This window comes from Camelus dromedarius, chromosome 26, assembly GCF_036321535.1.
Source record: "Camelus dromedarius isolate mCamDro1 chromosome 26, mCamDro1.pat, whole genome shotgun sequence".
NCBI lineage: Eukaryota > Metazoa > Chordata > Mammalia > Artiodactyla > Camelidae > Camelus > Camelus dromedarius.
In genome coordinates, this window is record NC_087461.1 from 19,999,303 (window position 1) to 20,024,751 (window position 25,449).

At 41.7% G+C, this 25,449-nt stretch overlaps 1 pseudogene; it reads left to right on the forward strand.

Moving 5' to 3' along the window:
- The first annotated feature begins 21,797 nt into the window (after positions 1–21,797).
- Positions 21,798–22,585, forward strand: LOC105100648 (NEDD4 family-interacting protein 1-like; annotated as a pseudogene).
- Positions 22,586–25,449: the final 2,864 nt, after the last annotated feature.

Below are 25,449 nucleotides of genomic sequence, written 5' to 3' on the forward strand. Positions count from 1 at the left end.
TTATGAAATAATTTTAAAAGTAATTCTGTCATTCATTCTGCATTTATTATCTCATCAGCATGGATTCCTTGAGATATCAAAATACCCATTTTCAAAGTAAGGCATTATTTTCATAGCTACTTCAAATGGTGATAAATGAGTTTTTCTGACTTTATATATTTTTTAAAATATCATGGATGGATTTTCATTGATTTAAGGTATTTCAACCCATCATAATCATAATACTTTTTGATGTTTAAATTATCTTGACTTTGGCAAGTAGGCTCTTTTTCAAGCTGTCTCCTCAGTTCTTTATACATGACCACATTCATATTTGAAAGTTTTCTAGTATAATGCGGTGTCCCAGGCTCATCCTGGGCCTCATGCAGATGGAAATTAGCCATTCCTCCAAGGACCTCTGATTTCTTCAGTGGAGATGGTGATCCCATTCAAGCTCCAGCAATGTCTCAATGTCAGCAGAATACAAAACAGAATTATATGTTCCATTTAGCTGTCATATGTATCTAGTCTTTTTCATTCTGGAAGAGTTTCTCAGTCTTTGACTATAGTGTTTTAGGATTACAGGCTATTTACTTTATACAATAACCCTCAAAATGTATTTCTTTGGCATTTCTTCACATTTGGGTTCAGGTTATGTAGCTCTGGCAAGAATATCACAGAAGCAATGTGTGTTCTTATTGGTCAGGCAGCACAGGATTTCTGTATGTCTCACTACTGAAGTCGGTCAATCATTTGATTAAAATGTGGGCTTTGCTAAGTTTCTCCACTGTGAAGTTATTTTTAACAGTAATAATAAAAATACAATGTATCAAAATGTGTGGCAAGCAGTTAAAGTTTATAGGGAAGTATATAGCTTTAGGTGCTTATAAATGAAAAGTAAAAAGGTCTAAGTCACCAAGATTAAAAAGCGTAAGTTAAACTTAACATAAGGAAAAGGAATTAATAGGAAATCAATAAATAGGAAAAAGACAACTAAATAATTAGTGAGACAAAATGTTGGTTCTTTGAAGTGACTAATACATCTCTAGTTAGACTGATTAAGAAAAAGGAGAAAACACTTTACCAATATCAAGAATGAAAGAGGGAACATCACAACCGATCCTACAGGCATTAAAATGATACTAAGAGAATGTTACAAACTACTTTATGCCAGTAAATTCAACCACTTGGATAAAATAAACGAATGTCTTGAATGACATATTATCAAAATTGTCAAAAGGAAAAACAGAAATTCATAGTTCCCCTGTATCTATGAAAGAAATTGAATTTAGAATTAAACACTTTCCCGTAAAGAAAACTCCAGGCCAGAAGTCTTTCACGTTGCATTTCACTAAACATTCAAGGAAGAAGTAATACCACGCCTACACAAATTCTTTCTAAAAACAAAGGGGGAGAAAACATTGTCAGCCTAGCATCACCCTGATACCAACATTTGACAAAGACATTGTAAGAACAGAATACGAAAAGCCATTTTCTCTCACGAATATAGACACAAAAATCCTTAGCAACATATTAGCACCGCACTATGTGGAAGACGGTGAATTATCTCAATAGATGCACAAATGGCATCTGGAAAGTCTCAGCCTTTCAGAGTTCAACAACATTTAACACATTTCTCCATTTTTTCTGTTTGGGGCTCCGATGTGTCATTGTGCTGTGTGGACTCAACTTACAGCACCCTTATAGGACTTTGCCCTGTTTATGGAGTTCCTTTTACATTTGCTCTGGTTAGTATTCAGTAACAAACTCAAAGGGACCCCTAAGCAAATAAGTGGGCTCTTTTTCTTCCTAACTCCCCTGAGTCCTGCCCTGCTCCCATGGCTGACAGCCAGCCCAACCTCTTCCTGGTCTCAACTCCCGAGGCCTCATCTCTGCTTGACCCCCTCCATCAGCTGTGGCAGAAAGCTGGGGAGACTGTAGGCCTCACCCTTCTCAGGGATCCAAAATCTTCCCGCTGGTTGGCCAATGTCTGAAAACAGCTGTTTCATATATTTTGCTCACGTTCTTGTTCATTTACTCTGACATGGTCAGAAGTGAGATTCTTGGCAAGGGATTTTGAAGGTGGAATCACAATGATGGTTGAGTTAGGATTCATGAGAACTTGGTGATTGCCTCCTTCAGAATGCAGAAGGGGTACAATATTCCTTCAGAGTAAAGAAAGGAGAGAGATTTTTTTAAAGTACCAAGCATCTGAGTTGGGTGCCTGGAAGAGGAATGCTGGACAGTGACTGGGGGCCATACGAGAAACGTCACAATGCAGCCCTCTGACTTGGGAGGGATATCCAGCCCAGAGGGGTCCACTAGGGATGGGCCCACAGGTGTGAAAGGAGAAGCAACTGGAATGGATGGAATTGCCAAGGAGATCGAAGAGAGAGGGGAAAAGTAAAAGAAGGCTTACAACAGAAACTTGTGAAGAACTATAATTGTATTGAAGTAGGAGCCAGCAAACATACAGAGGGTAGAATTTAATGGGGACATTAAGGAGCTTTCAGGGGGTAAGCATTAAAAACTGCTTCTGGCAATGAAAAGGTCATTGGTGGCTGCTGAAAGAAAGATTTCCAGTAAATGATGGGAAGTGACCTTGGCTGCAACAGGTTAATGGGGGTGGGCGTTGAGGAAGTGGAGGCAGGAACAGAGCAGGTGAAAGGAAGAAAGAGATCTCAGGGCAGCTGGAAGATGGTGAGTGGGTGTCCTTCATTTAGGGGAGACCTAAGCATGCCTTTTTAACAAAGGGAGTCATCGTTCCAGAAGTTCTGCTGTCAATCTAACTTGCTGGGGGTGTGGGTGTTTGGATAATAGAACTTCCATTTCCATCTGTTCATGTACAGGCGTTCCTCACTTTATTGCCCTTCATAAATAATATTTTTTGTTTGTTTGTTTGTTTTCACACAAATTGAAGGTTTGAGACAACCCTCTGTTGAGCAAGTCTGTTGTGCCATTTTTGCTCCCTTTGTGTCTCTGTGTCTCATTTTGGTAATTCTTGCAATATTTCAAATTTTTTCCAGTCATTTTACCATATTTGTTATGGTAAATTGTGATCAGTGATCTTTGATGTTACTATTGTGATTGTTTTGGGGCAGCCATGTAGAATGGTGAGCTTAATCGATAAATGTCTTGTGTTCTGACACATCCACTAACTGGCTGTTCCCCTATCTCTCTTTCTCCTTGAGTGTCTCCATGGGACACAATCATACTGAAATTAGGCCAATTAATAACCCTATCACAGCACTGGGTGTTCAAGTGAAAGGAAGAGTTGCATGTTTTTCACTTTCAATCAAAATCTAGAAACACCAATTTATGATAAAAACTCTTACCAAAGTGGGTATACAGGGAACATATCTCAACATAATAAAAGCTATTTATGACAAACACACAGTCAACATAATACTCAATGGAGAAAAGTTGAAAGCCTTCCTGCTAAAATCTGGGACAAGGATGCCCACTCTCACCACTTCTATTCAATGTAATATTGGAAGTCCTAACCATAGCAATCAGACAAGAAAAAGAAATAAATGGGGTCCAAATTAGAAGAGAAGGGGTAAAATTGTCACTATATGCAGATGACATGTATAGAAAACCCTAAAGACTCCACACAGAAACTACCAGGGCTGATAAAAGAATTCAGCAAGGTAGCAGGATACAAGGGTAACATACAGAAATCAGTTGCATTTCTTTACACTAACAATGAAATATCAGAAAAAGAAAGTAAAGAAACAATCCCTTTTAAAATTGCATCCAAAAAATTAAGTACTTAGGAATAAATCTGACCAAGGAGGTGAAAGACTTACATGTGGAGAACTACAAAACATTGATTAAGGAAATTAAAGATGACTTAAAGAAATGGAAAAATACCCCATGTTCTTGGATTGGAAGAATTAATATTGTTAAAATGCCTATACTATCCAAAGCAATCTACAGATTTAATGTATCAAATCACCTAAGATGTTTTCCGTAGAACTAGAACAAATAATCCTAAAATTTATATGGAATCACAAAAGACCCAGAATTGCCAAAGCAATCCTGAAGAAAAAGAATGAAGATGGAGGAATAACCCACCCAAACTTCAGACAATACTGCAGAGCTACAGTAATCAAAACAGCATGGTACTGGCACAAAAACAGACATATGGATCAATGGTACAGAATAGAGAGCCCAGAAATAAACCCACAGAATTATGGTCAATTAATCTTCAACAAAGGAGGCAAGAATATACAATGGAGAAAAGACAGTCTCTTCAGCAAGTGGTGTTGGGAAAACTGGACAGCAACATGGAAATCAATGAAGTAAGAACACACTCTCACACCTTACACAAAAATTAACTCAAAATGGCTTAAAAACTTAAAATATAAGACAAGATACTATAAACCTCCTAGAAGAAAACATAGGCAGAATATTCTCTGACAGAAATCTTAGCAAGGTTCTCCTAGGGCAGTCTATCCAGGCAATAGAAATAAAAGCAAAAATAAACAAATGGGACCTAATTAAACTTATAAGCTTTTGCATATCAAAGGAAACCATAAGCAAAACGAAAAGACAACTTACGGAATGGAAGAACAAATTAGCAAATAATGTTACTGACAAGGGCTTAATTTCCAAAATATATAAACAGCTCATACAGCTTAATAACAAAAAAACAAACAACTGAATCCAAAAATGGGCAGAAGACCTAAACAAGCAATTCTCCAATGAAGACATACAAATGGCCAATAGGCATAACAAAAAAATGCTCAATATTGCTAATTATCAGAGAAATGAAAATCAAAACCTCACACAAGTCAGAATGTCTATCATTCAAAAGTCCATGAATGATAAATGCTGGAGAGGGTGTGGAGAAAATGCAACCCTCCCACACTGTTGGTGGGAATGCAGTTTGGTGCCGAAATTGTGGAAAACAGCATGGCGATTCCTCAAAAGACTAAAAATAGACTTACCATATGATCCAACAATCCAACTCCTGGGCATATATCCAGAGGGAACCTTAATTCAGAAAGATACCCACACCCCAATGTTCATAGCTGTGCTATTTACAATAGCCAAGACATGAAAACAACCTAAATGTCCATCAGCTGATGACTGAATAAAGAAGCTGTGGTATATTTTTACAATGGAATACTACTCAGCCATAAAAAATGATAAAATAATGCCCTCTGCAGCAACATGGATGGCCCTGGAAATTGCCATTCTAAGTGAAGTAAGCCAGAAACAGAAAGACAAATACCATATGATATCACTTATATGTAGAATCTAAAAAAAAAAAAAAAAGACAAATGAATTTATTTACAAAACAGAAACAGACTCACAGACATAGAAAACAAACTTATGGTTACCAGGGAGAGGAGGGTGGGAAGGGATAAAGTGGGAATTTGAGGTTTGTAGAAACTAACTAATATATATGAAATAGACAAACAAGTTTATACTGTACAGCACAGGGAACTAACTATATTCCTTATCTTGTAATAGCTTATGGTGAAAAAGAATATGAAAATGAATATATGTATGTTCATGTATGACTGAAGCATTGTGCTGTACACCAGAAATTGACACAACATTGTAAACTGACTATACCTCAATAAAAGCAAACAAACAAACAAATAGCAGGCAATATTTACATGGAAACAGAAACATAATGTAATAGAAGACCAGATGGAAAAGCGGAATATACAGTTGTATCTCTGCTCTGGGAATGTTGATTTTCAGTGAGTGGATGTGTCCTGGTGGCTGAAGATACAGCAGCAGTGAAGAAAACAGGCTCAAATCTCTTCCTTCTTGGAAGCTGCTGTCTGGTGGAGTGTGACCGAAAGATAATAGCAACACGAACATCATGAACTCTAGAGGATGTTGGTGGTGGTAAGTGCCCAGAGAAACTTGAAAGGAGGTGGGATAAGGGGTGAGGTGGGGGAGCAGGAAGATCTGCCTGCTGAGGTGCAGCAGCAGGGAGCCTGTGGGCACGTGGGAAGGCCATACAGGCAGAGGAAGGAGGAGGAGGGGCAAGTGCAAAGGCCCTGTGGCAGGAGTTTGTGGATGTGCTCCTCGGGGTGAATGAGCCTGGGTGCAGCAGCTCATGAAAGTAAGACAGCAGCTGCCAGATGTTCACCACTGGAGCCTGATGAAGGGCTGAGAGAAGGCAGGACCCCTAATGAGCCCATGGACTAAAGTCAGTCTGTGTTTTCTGTCCCCATAGGGTAACCCACTCTGGGATCCTCTAGCAGCCTCCTGACCCACACATGATCCAAAACATGGGCAGATTCAGGGGTCAAAAGAAAAGAAAGTCATGCTCGTTGTGGAGGATTTGGAAAACACCCAAAGGTGAAAAGAAACATGGATCTTGAATGCGCAGGTTCACTTTTGCAGCTTTAGTCTGAGGGATGGGTGGAGAAGTCATTCAGGGCTGCTTGGCAAGAGGTCCTGCCTAAGTCTGGCTTCTTGCTGCTTTCAAAACAGCTGCATCATGCAGCTCTCCTTGACCCTCGACCCTTAACCCCACAGGCAAATGTTAAATGCAACCAGACACATGATTTAACAGAGACTCTGTGACCTTTACTCTGTGGTGTTATCAAAAATACTCCAGGGGGTCTCTGGTGGGTGTGGCAGGCTCTTTTCCAAAGACCAAGGCCTCTGTGAGTTCTGTTCCCACACCGCCCTGCTGTGTGTGCAGTGGGGATCCGCCTCATTCTCACAGGCAGTTTGTTTTGACTGAAGGTGCGTGAGATCATGATCCAACAGCTGGGCCACAGGGGAGGGTGTTTTCCATGTTCCTGACATGATAAAAGACCTTTTTCTTGGCAAGAAACAAGTTAGCCTAAAAGGGCAGCTTGCCTGTCACTGCAAACTACAGTTCCAGCCAGCGTATAACTGAGCTACTAAAGTGTGTCTGTGGGAGCAGGAGTGAGCAGAGAGGAGGCACCCCGGCATCTCAAATGGGGGGTTTCCCCTGGACACGGTCAGGTCTTATTGTAAGATCGCCACCTGGGAGATAGTGGCTGTCCCGTTGCCTGATCACGCCCGGAGATCCTGCCTCGGCTATTTAGATTGTAGATAAGGTCCTGGACATTCCTCCTCCTTGTCCCCTATTCCCTTCCTTACTTTCCCTTTCACAAATAAAGCCACAGCTACATGATGAACAAACAAGCAAACAAAACAAACACAAAAACCTCCCCAAACCAACCAACTTCAGAAAGACCATGTTTGTGCTTGCATAAAAGTTTCCTTCCTTTCCTCCCTGACATAAATGTGCGCTAATTATAAAGAGGCCCAGGAGTCAAGGTGACACACGCCTTTATTGAAATGCAGTTGGTACAAGCAGATAGGGAAATTTGTGCAGGGCACAGTTCTCCCCACCCTCTCCCTCCAGAAAGCTTCAAAAACCCCAAAACAGTTGGTGCTGGGAGTGACTTCTTGAAGGATACAAGGAAAGCCCAGTGCCACATGGAGCTGCTGCTTTTGCAAGTTCTGAACTTGGGCTTGGAAAATGAATCATGAGATTTTATCCAAAACATGGGTCACTAGCTCTTCTTGACTTGCGGCACAGTCTCCAAGTGGCCACACACAACAGTGCAAGCCAACCAGGAAAAAAAAAGTCTGGAGAGAGGTGCGTTAGACGGGCTTGGTCCATCCCAGACCCCAGCAAGTGGCAAGAGCTGAAGGCCTTATTATGGTTACACCATCAAATCTAGACGTTTTCCTTGGTTCATGTACTCATATCACACTTGAGACTTACACTGGGCTTTATATTTAATGCAATCTTCCAGAAAAATACAAAAACCCAAATTGCCAAGCAAACATTTCTATCTGCATCTTGCCTTTCCCACTCTGTCATCTGGAGCATGCCCAGCAGGGAGAGTGCTCTCAACGAGAATGGAACGCCGTCAGTCTCTCAGGTTGGATGGTCCCAACCTCACCATCATTCTCTGGCAGGTTGGGACCTGCAGACGTGTGGGTGGTCCACGCATTGGAGTGGGGTGAGCTGGTCCCGGAGTTACCCCTGACCTGGTGGGTCTGCAGCCAAACTCAGAGTCCGCACCTCAGCCACCAAGTGTCATGATTCCAGGATCAGACCTCAGGGCTCATTTGGGGCTGGGAAAAGATATTCCAAAGAGCAGGGGACCTAGGAGCATGACAGTGTCATCTGGTAGAGTTGGAGATGAAGCATTGTCTCGTAAGATGAGTTCCTCCCCTTGGCCCCTCCATGCCTACTCCCGGCTTCCTCCACCTGCCGAGTCTCCCATCCCTTTGTCTCCTCCATCTAAGCAAATGGGGGCCCCCGCTGAGCCTACACTGTGCTTCCCTACACATTAGCACACGTGTGCACCCCAACCCCCGGCTCCCTTGTGCACACACACCTGCAGTCAATTGGCCAGAGTTGACAGCAGGAAATTCTGGTGGAGAGGGGCTTGGGCCCCAGCGCCCAAGTCTGAGAGCTCACGTGTGCCCCAGAGCCGTGGGAAGAGGAGACCCAAGCAGGGTGGAAAGGATCACTTTCAGGAAGGTCTTCGTGAGACTTTGGGAGTACCCCACCTTGCACGGGGCTCAGATGAGAAGGTGCGACAGAGTTGGGAAAGGGCATTCTCCTCACTTTTGCACAGGACACAGCATCCTTAGGGCTGTAAGACTAGAAGGGAGTCTTTGGGTGCCTCGGAGCTCCTCAGCTCAGGGAATACTCAGAGATGGGGGCCCGCCAGGCCCGGGCAGTGGAGGGTGATAGCTGAGTATCCGCTGAGGTCTCTGATGCCCACAGCAGCTTCTGACCCAGAGAAGAAAGGGAGAGGCCTGGCAGTGAGCATGTGCGCCATCGCTCTGCCCCCTGAGAGGCTGGTGCATTGATATCCATACCTCTCCATCCTTGTCTGCCTCTCTATCTACCATCTGTCTTTGATCTCATCATGTGAGGTCAGCTGAGGATTTTGCCGTTCAGCATGTGGAAGCGAAAGGCAGCAAGGCTTGGCTCCGGATGCCAGTGTGTCATCTCTCGTTGGTACTGGCCAGCTGGTGAGGGCTTGGGACCCTTTTGCAGCATGGCGAATGGACCAAAGCCCTGCCTGGCTGAGGGGGCATGTGCCTCACAGGTGACTCTCAACTAAAGGAGGGTCACTAGAAAAGCAAGCAAGAAAGGGTTGTTTCTGCAAAGCAGAAATCCCTGCACATTGAGTGACAGTGGCAGTAAGCCAGCAGCAGCAAATGGCAAGGTGCCCAGCACGGGGCTCTTCCCGGCTTCTCTCTCCACATGCCGCAGGAGACCGTCAGCTAGAAGAGAGCCTGCAGGCGTCACTCCACGGTTTGCGTTTGGTCACTTATCCCCAATTCCCATGAGTCAGCCGGCAAGCTCTGCGGGGTGGGGGCGGCCACTCTGCTGCGCTGTTCTGTCTGGATGAGTGCCACGGCCTCTCTGCTGATCTACTGTCCCTGAAGGAAGAAAGGAAAAGATAGCCATCTGCGGGGAAAATATGTACATGTATCACTGGGGGCAGCCACAAAGCCAGAATAAGTGGTCTAGGTCAGCTAAAACAGGGGCCAACCCGAACATTAAACTAACACGAGCCCAGGAAATGTTGTTTAACAGGAAAGATAGAAAACAGAAAAAGAAGATGGGGTGGCATGCTGCTTGCAGCCTTGTCTCAGACTCCGTGCTGGCAGTCGTCGTGAGGGAGAGATCACATCCCACGCAGGTCCCTGTGGGCTTCGGGACCGCCTCTTCCACGCCGCTCACTGGTGGCGGTGGGCGCTGCGGCCTGAGGACTCCCAGGGCTCCCCTGGGAGACGGGAGGGCAGGGGGCAGGGCACAGCCATTAAAGGGATGACGCAGCAACTGGCACCAAGGTGGCAGGAGATGTGACTCCCATAGACCTTGAGCTTCAGTGTGCTAACACGCTGGCTGCTCAATGACACTCCCACAGGAGCCGTGACAGTCCCGAGGCCGACCACGAAAGGCCAGAAAGTGGGCGGCGGCCCAGTTCCTGGGAACCCCAGCCGCTTCCCCAAAGTAGGTGGAACAACCCTCCCACTTGTCAGCACGTGAAGTTACCGCGCCCGTAAAGACTCCCTGAGCTGTCGCCCTCTGTCTCCTTCGGAGACAGCCCACACCCTGTCTATGGAGACTGAATCTATTTTTACCTTAAACTAAATCCCCCACACCTGGTGGCCTCTCTGGCCTTCTGAGATGGCCTGCACTCCGTCTGTGGAGTATGTATCTCCGAATACATCTGCCTTCTCTCTACTATGGCTCGCTCTTGAATTCTTTCCTGCACGAAGCCAAGAACCCTCACTTGGTGGGGTGCGTCCCAGGGACTTTCCTGGGACCTGGGACATGGCCTTCTTCTCCTGCCCCATTTTCCTGTATCACTAGAGATGCCCTTTACCAGGGCCTGGATGCTAAAATGACCCTCCCCTGGCCTGAGACTCTGGTGCGATTGGGTTCCACCAGCCAGCTTGCCCCCCCGGGAGACCTGCCTGCAGAGCTGGGTGGAGCGAGGCTGGTGGCGGGGCAGGAGGAGCAGGGCTGAGGTGAGACTCTAGACCTCAGCTCCACAGCTGGTGCCAGGGTTCTGATTTCCTGGAGGCAGCCTCCTACTGCCACAGAGTGGGGAACCCCAGAAACTGCAGCTCTGGAGGCGGCCTCCTGGGTCAGCGGGCAGCTCCCCAAGAGCAGCCACCATGGTGGCAACTTTGGTGTCTGGTTCCGCAACGTGGCTTTGGGTGTCCTTCCTAGAAGCCGGGACTCTGTGGTGTGTTTCCTCGGCTCTCCTAGTGACTCTGCGAACCATTAAAAAACCCCAGTAAACGCTTCTCTGCTTCAACCAGCAACAGCCTGTTGTCTTGTCTGCAAATCTACACTGTGTTAATACCCAGGTACCAAATGGACTCTCCACATCCACTTCACAGTGAGGAGCAGGGTGGCGGGGAGGCCCGAGGTAATCTTGGTAAGCTGCTGACTTTACGCAGAATTTGAAAGACCAACTTGTCCACCTTCTCAGTTTCAAGACTTCTCACTAAGCCTAACCTTAACCTGCTCTGAGATCCAGTGGGAATTCTCATTTTCAACTATGCTGAATGTGTGAGCTGCGCTGAGCTGGCACAGCTGTCTGTGACAGAAACACTGTCGTGGCCAGCAAGGCCTGGACACTCTAGTCACTCAGGTAGGTCACAGACAGTGACCAGGCAACTCTTGCCATTAACATTGTTTCTTGGTGGTCAGAAAGTACCCCCAAGAAGGAGTGTACAATTTCTATTTGCTGTGTTGTACATGGGTCAGGGAGCCATTCTGAGGTTTGTGCTCTCTCCTTCAGAGTCTGCTCAGTCCTCATGTTATCCAGACTGAGGGAGACACAGTGATGCCCTCCGGAGAGCCACATTCCAATCCCCAGGACCTGCGAATGTGTGGTTTCCTGGAAACAGAGAGATTACCTTGGACTCTCTGGTTGGGCTGGATGTAATCACAAGGGTCCTTACGTGTGGAAGAGGGAGGTGTACCAGAGGAATAATCATCAGAGAAATGCAACGTTGCTGGTTTTGAAGGTGGAGGAAAGAGGCCAAGAGCAGGTGCCTCTAGAAGCTGGAAAAGGCAGGGACATGGAATCTTCCTCAGGTCCCCAAGGAAGAATGCAGCCCTGCTCACACCTTGACTTGAGCCTGTGACACCTGTGTCAGACTTCTGACCGCCAGAAGTGCAGGGTAATAAATTTGTATCATATAAGCCACCAGATTTGAGGTACTTTGTTACTGATACACAGACCTGAAGCCTTTCCTTCATGCAAGTCCGTCAAAGCCCAGTGAGTCTGTAGCTAAGAAGGCTGTCTCAGGTTGTGGCTGCTGAGGGGGAGAGTTTGCAAATAAATATGATATTTACCAAAAGACTGGCTACAGGAAAAACCTTGCTTCCCTTCCCCAGTTGTGGAATGAAATCTTTAATAGCTTTGGTTGTATAGAAACAATAGGTAAATGAGATGTAAAAGCAGAATTTGTGATAGATGTATAATTCTATACAAAGCAATCTTGTCTGGGATCCTATTTCCATAGGATCTGGAACATGATGAGAAGGCAAACTGTCTTATGTTGAAAAATTGAAGCCTGAATCTGTCGTGGGGTGGGGGGAAATACAATAGAAATGCCATTATGAATTGTTTTGTTCAGACCTACTGAATACATTATTAAAATTTAAATGTAATCTAAACATGGTCCAAGGAATTCAAAAGACCTTTAAGCCATGGTCAACTGCTCTCAGGGTCAGGGCCAGGTAGGGGTTGGGGAGGCATCTCCAACAAAGATACCTGGAGGAGGGCGACCAGGAGACCCAGCTCTGGAGGGTCCCTCCAGGAGCTCTGCTTCCAGAGCCCAAGAGTAGAAATTTAAGAAATGTTTGTGGTCAAGAAGACACTCAGCCCATGACTACCACCTGATTAAATGTCTCTGTGTTGATTCCTGTCTTCAGGACCAAGGAGCTAAGGAAGGAGTCAGAACCAGGGGCAGAGACTGGCTTGGGTCAGGAGGTGCAGCTGACAGAGGAAATGGAAAGTGAGCACCCTTCATCAGAGGATGACTCTCTGGCAGTGGAAACAGCAGGGAGCCCAGATGGCCAGGAGCTGGGAGCAGAGGAGCAGGAGGGAGGCGGGGGAGAGTGAGGAGGAGCAGGAGGCCTGGGTGTCTCCTTCATCCGAGGCTCAGAGCACCTGAGGCTCAGCCCAGGCTCAGAGGAGGAGCCCCAGGAGCCAAGGAGGTGAGAATGTGTAGGTGGATCATAAAATGAAAGGATGTCAAAGCCCACAGACTGGCTGCAGGAGAAGTAAGGAGACCCCAAACATTCGTGAGCAGGTCTTCATCTACCATATTTTATCCACTTGAAGAGCTGCATTTTTTTTTCACGTTTGAACATCCTGAAATAGCTCTGTGAGTTATAGTGGAAGGTGTCTAAAACGCTGTCCCTGTCCAGGTATGAACGTGGTGGCTATCCCTGGCGGCAGGACTGGACCACTGCAGCTCTTTGATGTTCCCATCAACAAACAAGACAACCTGAGGAAGGAAGGAATACTGGTCCCCTTCCTTGTCTAAAGCTTTTCCATGGAATTGAATTTCAGGGGAAAACTTTTTATTAACTGGTTGTTTCCGGTAAGATCTTGAAAGCACCAGAATCAAAACTTACAGAATGAGTCTTAGGGGCTTAGAAGATCTTGGGAAAAATCAGGGGCATTTTCTAAGAAATACTGCATCTCAAGCTTGCATAAAAGAGTCAAAACTTTGACTTAAAATGACCTAGAAGAATCAGCTCTTTCAAGAGTGTAAATTAAAAATTCTAAGAGAGAATAAGCATTGTGTTATGATTTAATTGACAATTTTTTTTCTTCCTTAGTACTTATAAAATAATGGTGTATCTATGATGTCTTGAATTTTATGAAATCTAATCAGTCTCTCTTTAGTTATATTAATCTGATGTTAGACCCACCAAGGGAATTTTAAAATTTTAGACATTGTATTTTTATTTCTAAAAGCTCTATGTGGTTCTTTACAGTCACTGATATGAAGGAAAATGAAGACAGAATGTTGCCACCGCCAGTGAAAATTTAGCTTTGGTAAATACTCAAGTATATTTGAGAGCTTAGTATTATTTATTTATTTTAAAAATGTTTTAACCAGACGACTGAGCTGAGCTCCCTAAATGATGTTTTATACCCTGAAGTTTGATTTGCTGCTCTCCTCTATCAAGCATTTCTACTCTATTTTTGAATGTAAACTCTGATGTTCAGTTATGATAGTCTTAGTTTCAACCTGCTTGAGTGCATAGTTTTGGTCTCATAATTTCTAATTTGCATCTATAGATGCAAGTTGAAGATGAAAAATAAAGACTTCAAAATAGTTTTTATTTAAAATATACAGGTAATTATATATTTGTATTACCTGAGTAATTGCTTCAGTTATCCATTTCATTAGAAGTGGACTGCACAACTTCCTTTTGTATGTATAATATTTCATAATATTTGAAATTATTTCTACATTATAGTTTAAACCAGATATTATAGTTGATGTTAAGATTTACTGTTACTAAAAATTAGCAACATTTTAATACTATGCTAACACCACATAAAATTTACATCTTTGGCATTGCACTGAATTTGACACAAAGAATATCTGTAAATAAGACATTCTTATGGATTGCTCTTATTTTTCCTGTGTGTGTATTTAAACAAATTTAACGTAACTGTTCGGCATTAAGGTTCAGTAACTATATTCTGACTAGCAAATAAGGTCCTTAAAAAGAACTAGTTTTTTTGGTATTACAGTTTCTCTTATAATTAATATTTATTATATGTTTCTAAAGAAGCCAAATAATCCAGATTGTTAATTTTAAGTTTTCAAGTTAATTATACATATATTTATAATACAAATGGCATGCATTAATTGCAATTGTATGTATGTGCTGTGTTAAGCGGTGTTGCAGGATTATTAGCAACCTTTTCCAGGCCATGTGGTCTGCAGCAACACTGAGCTGTGTCCTTGTAATGTGAAAGCAGCCGCAGGAATCATGTAATATGAATGGGTGTGGCTATGCTCCAATCTGATGACTCAACTTTTAATGTCATATAATTTTCATGGGTCACAAAATAGCCGCCTTTTGATTTAAAAATATTTTAAAATATAGAAACCATTCTTAGCTCATTAGGCCATATATAAAGCAGTGGTAATTTGAGGACCCCAATTTCAATTTTTGTTCAGGAAGAATCACAGTTGGGCCTTGCTTGCTTGAAAATTCCTTTTCATCTCAGTAGATTATGATTTTGATGATATCTGTCATTATCTTGAAGAAAACCAAGTTATTTACCAGATAGTTCAAGTTTTCCAAAGAAGATAGTTATACAGTATGGTATTGATCCATCTGTTCCTTTTCGTTAAGGTTGGTTCATTCTTTTGTTTGTTTGGTGCTGGGAACATCGGAATGAATGAGAAAACCCCTGGGTTCAAGGAATTTATAATCTAGTGAGAAAACAAAGATCTCACTTAAAATGTACCTTGTACAAGGCTAGCTCTTACTAGGGAGGAATGGGAGGAGCATTCAAAATACAGGGGGTGAAAAATTAAACATGGCAGAAAGAGGCATACAACATGTTGAAAAAGGTGATTATCTAGGTTTGAGCAGAGCAGAGATTTCTTGTTGGTGTTGGCAGAGAGATAAGGGAATAAGAGTGGCCAAGTGTAGAGTGGATTACAAAATGGAGAGAGAGAACCAAGCCACTAGTTAGAAGGGCAGGTCACCAGTTAACAGGCTATTTCATTTTGCTTAAGATGTTAAGAAGGGATGGTTAAGAAGGGACATAGTGCTGGTGATGGAAGAAGGATATAGATGAGAAAGTGATTCTGGATGAGAAAGGATAGAGATACAAAACTGGACAAGGTGATTCTTGTATAGTTTTAATCAGGTGGTGGGGACAGAAGCCACGAATTATACGTGTGTGGGCACGCAGACGAGGGGGAAGGAGTGTCTGAGCAGCACTGTTGGAAGCAGTGGTGAAGTCAGTGAAATGAGGTCAGAGGAAGACTGCTCTAGCTCTAGAAAGGACTTCTCAGCCTGAGGCACCCAGTTTCCCTTGAAAGAGGAAGGACTGGAAGTTGATGTAGAAATAAGTGCTTGAAGGAAAAGTTCCCAGTAAAGGAGAAAAGAGACAATAAAAGATGAGCAATCAAGAGAAAAGCCTCTTCCTCTGAGGTAGGAGAGAAGCAGAAGAAAGTAGGTGAAAATGGAGACAAAGGTTGAGTGTGAGAAGAATGTGGTGACTCTTTCAATTGAAAAACCAGTAACTTTTATTCGATGACCTTGATCTTAGTTTATTTATAAAGAGTAAGGAGGGCAAGTACACACGAGGAATTTGAGAAATAATCTGTAAATAAAATTAATAAAATCACCAAGATGAGAAAAGGATAGAGCTGAGATAGGATCACATAGAGTTGGGTGGATCCTGTAGGCCGGCCGCCTGGTCTTCCTTCTGCAGTGACCAGAGCACAGATCAGTGGCTGAGAAGCAGAGTCGCTCAAATCATATTTCAAGACTAAGATGACACAGATTAGGGTGAGGCAGGTGAAAGCATCAGTATTAGTGAGATCACTTTTCCTTTGTCTTAGGCTTCAGTGCGGCTTGGAATAGCAGTGTTACTAATCTTCATTTAAATTTTACTTTTGTTAATCATTGATTTTGTTTTTTTTTTTAGCATTCATGTGATTTTTAAAATATAGTACATTAGAAATATTTTTATCTTAACTGAGTTTTTGGCATCCCCTTAAATTTTATGAGCCACAGAAGTGCCTAACTTTCCTCACTCACTTCACCCTAATCCCAGCCCAAATTTGTTGAACAAACAGTGAGGTCTTCCAGAGTTGATGGTTGACTTGGAGAACACAGCTGGTGATCAAAGAAGCCAGAACACGGGATCTTAGAGAACATGAGCTTGGGAAGATGCACCCAGTATCCGATGCAGTAGAACCTAGAAGCAGGCAAAATGAAACCAGCAAGTTAAGTTACAGATTGAGTCAGTCCATAATTTCTCATGCTGCCTTCAGCATGCTGGTAGAAATAGGTTCAAAATTAAGCACTGCTGCAGTCTGGAAAAATTTCCAGTAATCTGCCAGACACAATGAAGAATTTATCCAAAGCAAAATGTAAATGGATGTGGAGGCAGAATGGCAGTAGGTTTTAAAACTTTTTTGTTTTAGTTTGTTTTTAATTCCATTGCTGTTAAGAGAAGAGAAGTTCCTGATAATGTGTTGTGGCCAAGGTCAAAGAAGGTAGGTAATGGCACGTTTCATTCCAAGTAGGAAAATTAATGCCAGGAAGGTGTGTCGAACCATGGGATCTATACTGTCTGGCTTCGCATTTTTGTTGCTGTACCTCTAAAGAGAAGGTAATGCTTCCATTTGTTCAGGATTTTTTTTTTCTATACACTGATGCAGTGGAGCCCAGGAGAGCTCTTTTCTTCAGAGCCATAGCAAGCAAATGACAACTAATATTAGAAATTTGGCAAAAGTCCTTAAGGACTAAAAGATTTAAACAGAAATATGTGGGTAATGAAGGAAACCAAGGAAATTAATTTACTGCCACCATCCTCTTCTGTCCCACATACTAGTAAAGGACAGGGCTGACCTATTCAGGAATGAGTAAACAGCCCCACAAAGACCCAAGGATACAGTAGTGCAAAATCAGGAGAACACTGTTCTTAGGGGACAAAGAAAAGACATATTTGTGCAAAAGACTTAAATCTAGGAAAAAGAAGTAACTCTTGTTAAAATATTTTCAATAAGCATACATGTTCTTTTGAAACAAAGCATGAAAGATGCTAGAATACTGAGGTGAAAGAAATCTGGCTGGAATATAGGAAAAGATAAGGAGGGAGCTGGAAAGAAATCAAAATATAATAGCTGAAATGAAATACCTGTTAAAGGCAGTAAAGAACAGAATCAACAAAGCAGAAATTCCAAGCATAGACAGGACAAATTGAAAGGACTGTATAAAATGAAACGGTAGGTGTGATGAAAAACAAAGTTCCTTCTAGAACATTGGGATTCTAGAACTGGGAGTGAGCAAGATAGGAAACCACTTCCCAGGACCTTTGATTCTTTGGTTGGGAGTTTAGATTTGAATTAGTCATCAGGTAGAAACACACACACACACACACACACACACACACACAGCACTGTAAGCCCTTGACTTACATCTTACCTTCATAAACATGATTATTTATGTGAAGATTATTCTGATAGTTATTTTGAGAACTATTAAGGGAGAAAACGATAGCAGATAACACATCCTTTGAGCAGCAGCAATCCGCAGGTTAGGCTGTGAAGGCAGAGTGTGGTGGCTTTGCAGATGGAGAACCAGCCGTGTGAGCAGCTTGAAAGCACTGTGGGCAGGGAGTAAACCAGCACAGCTCAGGAACTACCCAGCAGAGGTGGAAGAGTGGGAACTTCCAAGTCTGGGATTTGAGAGAAACCTACCGTAAATACATGAAACCCAGTTACACAAAACCCGCTGGAAATGTGAGGAAAGGTGTGTGTGGGTGCGTGCTCCCGCTGCCTGTGTGCGTATGTGCAGAGAAGTCATGGACACTTACCCTGACTGAAACTGACTGTACTTGCATTACTGCTTTGGTACTAACATGCCTCAGAGAAATACATCCCGTAAAGTACGTCTACTTCTAATCATACAGCCTTGTACTGTACTGTACTTGAATCTACCTAGTGTAGAATGTTACTTTCTGTGCTTTATTTGCAAGTTAACATTTTAATAATTTTCATAAATAGGTACCTGATTTGCATATTCTGCTTCATAATCCAACTGTACTGTGGGTCAACCACAGTTCTCTCCTTATTCATGCCAAGGCTTCTCTATTAGTCTGAATAATCAATCTATCCTAGACTGCATTTCTGTTTCCAGTTCTCAGAGCTTTTTATAACTCAAAGTTACACTGCTTTTTTAAATCAAAGATTGAATCATACATGTGCTGGTGTAGTAATCTCTTTGACCCACTATTATACTGAAGCACATTTTTGTTATTGTATGATTACCAACCTTGCTGTGTAGTATCTTTTCTTTTACTTAACTTCTGTAGCCCCATGAGTTTGATATTTAAATGACATTTAAACAATTCATAATCTTCTGTTCTTTCATAATATATACTGAAATGAAATAGTGGGGAATATATACCTAGAACTGGAAAAATTTTAAAACATTACCTCTTGAGATTCAAATGATAAGATCTATGTAAAATAGATGGCATAGTAGGAATGGCCATATTAGAGACTCAAAATGACAGAGACCAGATCCAGCACTTGGCTCTGATGTGACTCACGATGCTGGCGTCCCTAGGGAATAACTTAATCTGTGACAGGGAAATGGAAAGCAGTAAATATTAGTAATAACCATTTGAGGATTAGCTACAGAAGGAGCATGTTGTTTTAGAAAACTATAATGCTCCCAATAGTTATCTCCAGAAGTGTGGAAGGATGAATGTATCAAGTTAAAAGACTCTGAAGCCATTTAAAGCAGCATCTTCCTAGTTTCCTCTCATAAAACTATGGCATTTTCCTTGTCAACTTCTGTTCTGAAACCTTGACTTCCCAGGTACTTTTTCTTACATGTAGAGACTGTAGTTTTTAGTCTCTCACAAATATCTGATCCTTCTCACAGATTTTTTTTTTTTTGGCTCTACATAAAACACGTTCATTAATTGGCATGTATAGTTTAATTTCTTATATGAACAGAATTGGCTTGAAATATCTGCCTTCAGGAAAATCGGATGTATGGAAAAACTCAGCCTTCAGGATTTAAGGCTGAGTACTTACCATTAGAGCCCTAGAGGTACAGAGACAAACAGACCACATTCCATGAAGGCTGCCCTCAATTCCATGCAGTAAATTCCTATAATTTAATATGGTATGATATTTTATATTATATAATAATAATAATAATATAATATAATTAATATAATATAAATGATATATCCTCCTGGGTTATTTTCTTTAATCCTGAACTTGACTGCTGTTTGCTGTAAACTTATAGGATTAATTTGGCAAAGAAAACTCCATATTTTTCTAAGGCATTTTTGCCTTCAATTCATCTACCTGCTACCTGTGAATAGTGAGTCTTAATCACTTAGCCACGCCTTAAAATGCTCCTAAGCACATAAAACTGAGGAGTAAAGTGTGCTCCACAGTCTTGTTCTTTAAATGTTTGAGCTATTCTCTATATGCAAGTCATACAGAGACAAGAGATAAACTATTTTATCTTACTCATATCTATATTCTCTGTAGCACCACACAGAAGTGTTTTGAATTAAAGTACAATATTCATCTAAACCTAACTGCATGTAAATACAATCATGAAATCTTTTTCCTTGACCCATGCATACTTACCCTTAAGGTTAGAGGTTGGGGCAGCTGGTCTTGGTGGGGCGTTTCTATGACAGATAGTAGTCAGCTGCTTAACTTTGGCAGAATGAAGTCGTCAGCTTCTGCTCCCGTGCCTGCCACATAGTAAGCTTTAGGTTGACATTTGATGAATGAGTGAGCTTGAGTCAAAACTTATGAGGGTAAGCTTTGAAAATCATAACATGCAGAGTTAAATAGAAATAGTTGGGATGGCTTCTGTTTTCTGATCAAGGTGGAGGAAGGTGGAAAAAAATCATTTCCAACCTTACAACAATAAAAAGCTGGACAAACAGCAAGTTCACTACTTTTCTTGACCCCGCTGAGTGCTGAAGGTACAAGGCAAAGACCTGGTCCAGAGTCTAGGGAGACACAGACTTTTCTCTTGCAGAGGAAGGCAGGGTGCAAGTATTAACTTACCAGGGCCAGACTCAGCCAGACACCTGTATAAAGAGTTCAGCTAAAATGGCTGTTGAATGGCGGGAGCAGGTGTGTACCAGTGAGAAGAAGTGAAGCCACTGAAAGGCACACAAATAGGAAGATTCCACAACCTCTTGTGTGCATTTTTCTTCATGAACCCCATCAGCCAAAGAAAATCTCCCATGTGGTGAAGAACTAGGGTAGGGGTACAGCAGCCATAACAAGAGGAGCGATAAACTCCATCTGGACTCTTTTTCCTCTTCTATGGAACAAAACCGAACTCTGCTAAGGAGCTGAAATAACTACTGTTGCCCTAGGGCACCAGTGGGGTTTCTCTGAAGCTAGGGATTAGGAACAGGGGAAAAAAATACACCTCAACCCCCAGGGCAGAGGCAAGAATATCTACAGGAGCCAGAACTATACCAGGCAAGGGAAAGGATCACTGAGGAGGCATACACATGAGATCAAGGGACACAGTGCTCAACCAAGACTAAGGCTTAATTGGAGGATCAAAGAACACTCTCCTCCATTTTTCGCTCCCTGTTGCCAGGATAACAAGTGTCAAATAATAAGTAACTTGCTAGAGACAGACCTTTTTGGAACACAGAGTCTTAAGACTGAGTATGGAACAGTTATGAGAATAATAATAAAAAAAAAAACCTTTGGCAAACTAAATCCCCCATCCCTAAAACGATACATAGGAATTTATAGCCTATGGTGCCCAAGTGTAACCATAGCAACAGTAAACTTCAAACCTAGCTCAACTCCTTATTGGGTTAACTCAAACCCCTGTGCTAAAGTTCTCGAAGGAAGTTTGTACTCATTTCTAAACATAAAAACTACCTTAGCGTCTACTACCGTATACCTGATGACAGTAATTCATAAGAACTTAAACAAAAAATTACAAAGCATATGAAAGGGAAAAGGACCCAAAACACACACACACACACACACACACACACACACACACACACTCAAAGGAGACAAAGTACTCATCGGAGTCAGGCACAGTTATGTCATAGACGTTAGCTCTATCTCACAAGGAAATTTAAATAATGATGCATTATATGTTAGATGCTCTAGTAGAAAAGCTGGTCAACATGCAAGATTAGATGATTAATTTCAGCAGAGAGATGAAAATTATACCGACAAAGTGAATTGAAATCCTAGAAATAAAAAACACAGTAACAGAAATAGAGAATGTCTATGACAAGGGTCACCAGTAGAGTTGACACAAAGCAAAAAAAAAAAAAAAAAAAAAAAGAATCAACAAACTGGAAAACATATCAATAGAAATTACCAAATTCAAACATAAAGAGAAATGAGAAGCAGACAGCCCGCGGAGCGCGGCTGGCCCGGCGGCGGCGGCGGCGGCGGCGGCCACTGAGTTCCCCCCACCCCGAGGCGCGTCCCCGCCAGCCTCCCGGCGCCCCCAGGCCTCAGCGCCCGCGCCCCTTCAGCTCGCTCGCCCGCCCTCCTTCCCTGCGACCGGCTGCGCCATGGCGTTGGCGTCAGTGGAGCTGGCGGCGGTCGAGCCGGCCTCCGGTACCAGCAGCTGCAGAATGAAGAGGAGGCTGAAGAGCCACAGCAGGCTGCGGGGGACGCTCCTCCACCTTACAGCAGCATCTCCGCAGAGAGTGCAGCATATTTTCACTACAAAGGTGAGTCTGGGTTTCCAAAGCCTCCCTCTTACAATGTTGCTACCACACTGCCCAGTTATGATGAAGCCGAGAGAACCAAAACTGAAGCTACTATCCCTTTGGTTCCTGGAACAGATGAGGATTTTGTGGGTCGGGATGATTTTGATGATCCTGACCAGATGAGGATAGGAAACGATGGGATTTTCATGTTAACTTTTTTCATGGCATTCCTCTTTAACTGGATTGGGTTTTTCCTATCTTTTTGCCTGACCACTTCAGCCGCAGGAAGGTATGGGGCCATTTCAGGATTTGGTCTCTCTCTGATCAAGTGGATCCTGATTGTCAGGTCTTCCACCTATTTCCCTGGATATTTTGATGGTCAATACTGGCTCTGGTGGGTGTTCCTGGTTTTAGGCTTTCTCCTGTTTCTCAGAGGATTTATCAATTTTGCGAAAGTTCGGAAGATGCCAGGTACCTTCTCAAATCTCCCCAGGACCAGAGTTCTCTTTATTTATTAAAGATGTTTTCTGGCAGAGGCCTTCCTGCATTTATGAATTCTCTCTCAAGAAGCAAGAGAACATCTGCAGGAAGTGAATCAAGATGCAGAACACCGGGAATAATTACCTGCTTTAAAAAAATAATGTACTGTCGAAAAAGATCATTTCTCTCTATTTGTTCTAGGTGTAAAATTTTAATAGTTAACGCAAAATTCTGTAATCATTGAATCATTAGTGGTTAATGTTTGAAAAAGCTCTCGCAATCAAGTCTGTGATGTATTAATAATGCCTTATCTATTGTTTGTAGTCATTTTAAATAGCATGAGCCTTGTCCCTGTAGTCAGTAGGGGACAATCTTGCTTTATTCATCCTCCATCTCAAAAATGAATTTGGAATTAAATATTTTAGTGTAAGATCTGTATAATGCTGGCCATTTAAAAGGGGTTTTCTCAAAAGTTAAAACTTTTGTTATGACTGTATTTCTGCACATAATCCATTTTGCTCTTAAAATTAATCTAGAAATTTATTTAATCGTACTGTGAACACCTGGAAGCAAAATCATAGTGCAAAATACATTTAAGGTGTGGTCAAGGATATATTCTTAATTGGTAAATAATAAGCATTAATTTTTCATAGTCTGTATTCTAATTTTGCAGTACCTTATTCTGTGTTGTGTACCTAAGGGATTGTAAAGGTGTTGTCACTGCATAAAATAGAAAGGACAAGGACAAATGCAGCCTAATTACTAAAATGCAATTGTTGACACTTTCTGTATGATTATAGACCCTGCCCTTTTTTTTTCTTTTTCTTTTGTCTCCTGATGATTAGAACAGGGGCTGGGAGTAGGGAGGGGATTAGGTACTAGGAGCAAAGAAAGAATTAGCTTGGAACTTTTGAGATGATCTCTAACATACTGTATTCCTTGCTTTTACAATGTGTTAGCAGAGACCAATGTGTTATAAATGTAGAGTGATGTGCTTTCTGCCAAGTGATAATTCTCCTTGGTTTGCTATGTTAAAACTGTAAATAAACAAAACATTAATAAACTTCCCTTGTGTAGCAAAAAAAAAAAAAAAAAAGAAAGAAAGAAACAAACAGAACACCTAAAAACTATGAAACAATATCAAATAGCACATGTAATTGGAATCTCAGAAGAAACAGTTGAAGAAATAATGGTTGATAATTGCCGCAAATTAATGACAGATACCGAACGAGAGCGAAGAAGCTCAGAGAACACAAAGCATAAAAAACACAGAGAACAAACATAAATAAAAGTAATTTCAAAACATGATCACATTATATTCAAACTGATAAAGTCAAAAGATAAATAAAGGCAACCATAAAAAAATTTTTTACAGTAATAATAGAAAACTAATAAAAAATATCACATGTAGATATAAGAACTAGATAAGAATTAGAGCAAATTTCTCTTCAGAAATCATGCTAGCTGAAGACGACAGAGTAACATCTTTAATATGCTGAAAGGGAAACAAAAAACAACAACAAAAATTGCCTTCTCAAACCAGATTTCTATACTTGATGAAAAAATATTTTTAAGAAAATGGGAAAGACATATCTACTTTCTAGACATACAAAAAGCACTGGAATTGATTAGCAAACCACCCCTATAAGCGGTGTTACAGGAGGATTGTCAGGCAGAATGAACATGATAGGACAAAGAAACTTGGATTTATACAAGGAAAAGAAAGGACATACGAAGTGGAATGAATGAAAGTAAAATAAAACCATTTTTCTTCTTTTTAATTAAAAATATGGCTGTCTAAAACAAAAATAGGAGCAATATATTGTGTGTTTACAGCATATGTAATAGTGAAATGTAAGATGACAGTAACGCAGAGGATGAGAGGGAAGAATTGGGAATATACTCCTGTAAGGCCCTGGCATTACTCATGGCTGTATAGTATTGTTTGAGGACAGCTCTGATGTATTGAATATATATATATTGTAGACAAAGAGTCAGAAAATACTTTCTTACAGTACAGTATAATATACATTTAAGGCTTGCTTGCTTTTTGACCTCTGTTTCGGCTACCCAGCTCTTCCATTGTAGTACAAAAGCAGCCTCAGTACATAAACATATGGGCATGATTCTGTTTCAGTAAAATTGAATACACCATGTGGCTGGCCCACACCATGGTTTGTCAAACCCTGCTCTAGAACATCCAGTAAAGGGTCTGGAATTGATTGTAATCAATGGTGGAAATGAGAGTTGCTCAAAGGAAATCTGTGTTACAGAAAAAGTTATGTCCTTTATTTATATATTGAAGAAAGAATAATTAATACACATTCTGTGGTTATTTTGTGAAAAGTTTGTAGAAGGTGAAGTAGGACTTCAGTAGCAGGTATATTCTATTTCATTTAGTAGATAATATGTACATTATTTCTGCTATATTATTTGGTCACTGAACAGGTAATTTAATGTCAGGTTTAGAGTTCCATTGGGTATCAGTTAGATTCTCTTTGTAAAGCTACTATGTATTTCTGTTTGTGTGTTCGTATGTAGATGTGAGATATTTCATTAAAACTTGTGTAAAAATAGCAGCAAATCTAAAAATTTTAGTCAAAATTTAAACCAAATTATTATTTGTATTTTTGTTAAGAGAAAAAGTGTGTCAAAGGGCAAATCATGTAATCATCATCCTTGGCCGTGATACTCTTTCTTCAAGTTTTAAAGCAACATTTTCAGGTGTTCTCTGTCCACATTTACTTCTGAGGAAGCTCTTTGTAAAATCTATTTTGCTGTTTATCTGCTTCCTATAACTGTGCCGTCGTCTGAGTTATAGCCTTGGCATTGTGTAGCTCTTTTGTACGAAGGCGCTTTTGAGATGCAAGGGGTCCCCAGGAGGACCACACAGGCCCGTAGCAGTGTTCTGCTTGGCATCCCATTCTGCACCCTCTCCCAATAACCAGTGATGAGGCTGATCCTATTAGGGTCATGTTCAGAATTGGCGTAGCTCACAGCAAGCAGTCCACTACCA